We start from the raw sequence: 5,386 nt of genomic DNA on the forward strand, positions 1-5,386 counted from the left end.
CGCTGATGCCTTCATTGCTTTACCAGGTAGTCTGGGCACATTGGAAGAGATCTTCCATATTTTCTCTTGGGCCCACTTACACATTCACTATAAACCTATAGGTCTGTTAAATATTAATGGTTTTTATGATAAATTATTTTCTTTTCTTGATCATGTTATGGAATAGGAATTTTTAACATCTTCAGCATGACAAATCATAATTTTTACTGCTACTACTGAATAATTGATTGTTCAACTATAATTTTTCACTGTTGTAATTGATTCCTTCATAAGTCGCATAAATTGATCAACTAACGAAAGCTGTAAAAAACTTAGATTATATTTGAGCCTTCATTTATGAATCCTTGTCTTTTGGTTTTATTAATAGAGCATAATGTTTATGTTTTGTTATTTCTTATATTTGTTTTAGTGTGTTTCAGGTTTGTCAGTAGTCATTATTTTAGGTGATGTTTTCTATACTCTATCTTTCTACTTTAGAACAATGAAGACAATGTCTTGTTTTAGTTGGAGAGAGAGTGTAGTAGTTGATATTAAAAAAAAGCTAACCAGGGAGAGTGTAGTAGTTGAAGACAATGTCATGATCTTCCCTAAGGTTGTTCATGCCTCCACTAGATGTGTGAGGTTGAGTTTTACTCGGTGCCTCAAAAGTACCCGCAGTGTCCCAATTTTGAGCATTTTCAGCTAACAAGTCTAAGTACTCCATTGCTTCATCAGGGTCTTTATCTTTAAAACTTCCATTGCACATCAATTCAACCATTTGCCTATCTTTAGGTGTTAACCCTTCATAGAAATGTGAAACCAATCTCCATGTTTCAAAACCATGATAAGGGCAAGTACTAAGCAAGTCTCGATACCTATCCCAACATCGGTAAAATGTTTCTCCTGGTTTTTGAGTGAAAGTGGTGATTTGTCTCTTGAAAGAGTTTGTTCTATGAGATGGAAAAAACTTCTTTAAAAATTGTTGTTGCATTTCATCCCAAGCACGAATGGATCCTGGTCTTAAATTTTGTAGCCATGTTTTAGCTTTATCTTTTAATGAAAAAGGAAAAAGCTTTAATCTAATGGTGTTCATGCTACAATTTAAATTATTATATGTGTTGCAGACCTCCTCAAATTCCCTTAAATGCAAGTATGGATTTTCCAATTCTAAACCATGAAAAGAAGGTAAAAGTTGAATAATACCTGGTTTAAAATTAAAATGAGATGCATCAGGAGGAAAAACTATGCATGATGGTGCACTTGTTCTTGTGGGATTCATGTGGTCTCTAAGTGTTCTAGCACGGTTATTCTCATTATTCTCATTATGAAGTGATTGATTATCTTCTTCGGCCATATTTTCTGAAAATGATGAGGATACCCTACAAAGTCTACCACTTGATGTACGTGACCACACTCTCATGCACGTGTAGGAATAAAATAAAAAAAAAGAAGAAGAAAGCAAAAGAAGGAGGAAGAAAACAAAATAAAAAGAAACAAAGTTATATACAAGAAAAGTGAAAAGAGAAAATAAAATAAATACTATAATTTATACAAGAACTTACCTCCCCGGCAACGGCGCCAAAAACTTGACACGACTAAAAGATTGATGTCTTCTCCCAAGTGCAGGAGTGTCGAAGTAATAAATAACCCGGCAAGACCGGGGTCGAACTATATATATTAATAAAAAAATGAAAAAAAAGAAGAAAAAGATAATAATCCCAACTCAAGAAACTTAACCTTAAACATTAAAACAAAAATTTTGTTTTCTTCCAAGAAAAGCCCCATAATTATGTGTTGATACATTGAGCACAAAAGAAAGGTTTATTAATATCGTGTTAAGTGGTATTGAGCAGATATATAAAGTTAATGAGAGTTTGTTTATCTGGATAGATTAATGGAAGTTAAATGATGAATACCTTGCTTTGTGAAATTTGCAAATTTGTTTTCTATTTTAACGCTTTGATTACTAGGGACTAGTAATAAGCTGGTTGGGGGGTGTGATTAGTACTTAAAAGTGCATTTTTATCATGGTTTTATATCATCATTTTGCACTTGAAGTATCAATAACTCCTTAACTAAAATATGTTTTATAATAATGTATCTAATAATATAAGATACCTATAATTTGTGGTAAATGTCTATTTTTAATGCAGGCCTATCACATAAATGAAAGGATTGATTGATGACTTGAAGAACTTAAATTGCAAGGATAAAGAGATGGCCAAACTTAGAAAAGAGATGTCGGTGCAATCCAAACCGGAACACTGTTCGGTAATTGGGTCATATCTGGAGCTACAGATCTCAGATTTAGGTCCAATTTATATGGATGGAATCTACTTTATAAGATGGAAAGCTAAGTCATAAGCCTAAAACTCTCATAGGAAGGAAGACTCAATTCTGCTGTTTAGAAGTCCAAATCTTAGCAACAACATAGAAGTCCAAATTTATCTTGCAGCCTAGACACTATTCAGTTTTCAGCCCATATCTCGAGTTCTAGAAGTCCAAATGGCCTTAATTTTTTTTTTTGGAAAACTGAGATGATTTTCTAGAAATTTCATGAGTAAGTTGGTTCAAATTCTAATGTTATCAATGATGTTTTGTTCAGATAAAAAGATAAGGATTGTCACCGAGTCAAGATATGGTCACCCACTCAACAATTAGTCATCAAATCAATAGTTCCCAATTTTGGCCTATAAAAGGAGACATTTGCCATGCATTTAGGCATCTTGGTGTCAAGATCAAGATCATGTTCTTCCTTTCTCTCTTTGTATTTTTTATGCTTTGTTTTTTAGCACAACTGTATGGTATAACCTATACATGTGCTATGAAAAGAACTTGATTTGTTATTAACATAAGTTATAATCATAAATACCTAACAATATTTACAAGTATTAGCATTATTCAAATAAGATAACTAATGTAATCATGTTAACCATTTATAATCTGATTGGAATTTTCTTTGTATGTAATTTCTAGTTGAGTAATAAGGGTTTATACTATGTTTTTTTTGAAATACCATTAGTGGATGCTCTAACCTTGACCTTTGTTTTTATCATTATTTGATCCTCACATTAATCTTCCATCTCAAAGTTCTCATTAACTTCTTTATTGTTGTTGTTGTATTATTATTGTTTATAGTTTATAGAATTAACCTCCATATGGTTCATCACTAGTCTTGCCGGGTTATTTATTACTTCCACACTCCTGTACTTAAGAGAAGACATTAATTTTTTGGTTATGTCACACTCCGTGAAGTCTGATTATTCATTTACATACAATTTTGCTAGTTTATCCATCGAATTAGTCATCTTTATAGGTAAAAAAAAAAAAGCATATTTTGTTAGTCATTCCACGACCACCCATATGACATCATTCTCCTAGTTAATCTCATCATAAAATCCGTAGAAATATCCTTCCATTTCCATTCTGAAATTGATAATGACTATAATTCCCTTATAGGTTTCTAGTGTTCTATCTGTACTTGTTGACAGATCCTACAATTCGACACAAATTCTACTATTCCCCTCTTCATATTTGGTCACCAGTAGTATTCCTTTAAATCCTTATACATCTTCGTACTTCCAGGATGAGTAGCAAATTGAAATTCATGAGCTTCTCTTAATACTTTATTTGTCAAAATCTTATCATCAGACAAATAAATTCGCCTTCCTATAACTATTAGCCCATCGAATAACATTTGAAATGATGTCTCTATATCCTTGTTTACCTTCTTCTTAATCTCTTTTACTTTCCCATCTCTCTATTGAGCCACTAAGACCTTGTCTCAATGCACAGGTCGGATCTTTAACTGAGTTAATAGTGAAGGTCATTTAGACTTCTAGAACTCAAGATATAGGCTGAACACTAAACAGTGTCTGGGCTATAAGACAGATTTAGACTTCTTCGTTGTTGTTAAGATTTGAACTTTCAAATAGTAGAATTGAATATTGCATTCCACATGAATGTTTTAGGCCTATGTCTTAGCTTTGTAGCCATATAAACCAAATTGAAATACAAGATCTACAGCTCTAGATATAACCCAATGACTGAACAATATTTTATTTTGGACTGAACCAACATTCTTTTCTAAGCTTCACCCTTTCTTTGTTTTTTCAATTTCAGTAGTTGAACTCATCAATCAATCCTTTGATTTATATGATAGGCCTGTATTTAAGATAAACACTTATCATAAATTAAATGTATCTTATAGTGTCAGATTTGTTATTATAAAACATATTTTAGTTGAGTTATTGATACTTCAAGTGTAAAATGATGATATAAAAACTTAATAAAAATGTATTTTTAAGTACTAATCACACCCCCAACCAGCTTATTACTAGTCCCTAGTAATCAAAGTGTTAAAATATAAATTTTTTTTGTAAATTCCATAAAGCAAGGCATTCATCATTCAACTTCCATTAATCTATCCAGATAAACAAACTCTCATTAAATTTATATATCTGCTTAATACCTCTTAAACAAGATATTAATAAACTTTTCTTTTGTGCTTAATAAATCAACACATAGTTATGGGACTTTAATTAAAAGAAAATAGAATTTTAATTGACCACTCTTTTTAAATTCTAGTGCCTCGACTTTTCTAGCTAAAGATGCAAACTTGGCTTAGAGGTCATGATCTTCCCTAAGGTTATACATACCTCCACTAGATGCATTAGGGGAGAAACTATGCATGAGGTTACACTTGTTCTTGTAGGATTCATATGGTAGCTTTAAAAGGAAAACAAAGGAAAAGGACCGCAACTAGAAAAGTTTACAGCTCCTGCAAATAGCATAAAACTGGCTTAGAAATACAAGTATCGGAAGAAGCTTCGTGTTGTGGTGGTTGTACTGAATCTCTTGCTCAATCCACTTAACTAAAGAACAGCAGCTGTTACACATGTCGCCGTAAATTCGTCCATTTCTTTTCTTCCATGTACAATAAGTCGCAGCATTTCCATGCAACCTCGTTAAGACAACAAGAAACATCTGTCCTGCAAGTTCGGTCTATCCCTCAGGTATTTAGTATTTCACCAGCCAGCCCATCTATTCAGTCCACAATTCTGTTGGATAGTCGGCCAGGCCTCAGAAAAAGGGCATTCTGATAAATAAATACATAAATGACCGCCCTCTTCATCCGAACTTTTACAAAGAACACAGGTTGTATCCGTTTGTCCACCCATAAGAATTCGAATGAGTATTGGCATGAGAGCCCAAACCATTTAATGGTGGGTTCGGATTAAGCTTATCTGAGCCCACCATTCATATGATTGGGCTAGTATTAACTCCTAGACATACAACAACTTGAGCCCGAGAGAACTTAAGATTGGAAAACCACACACAAAGGATGTTTCAATAGGATTATAAATTGTTAACATGATTACATTAGTTATCTTATTTGAATAATGCT

This window comes from Populus euphratica, unplaced genomic scaffold (assembly GCF_000495115.2).
Source record: "Populus euphratica unplaced genomic scaffold, PopEup_1.0 scaffold577.1, whole genome shotgun sequence".
Lineage (NCBI taxonomy): Eukaryota > Viridiplantae > Streptophyta > Magnoliopsida > Malpighiales > Salicaceae > Populus > Populus euphratica.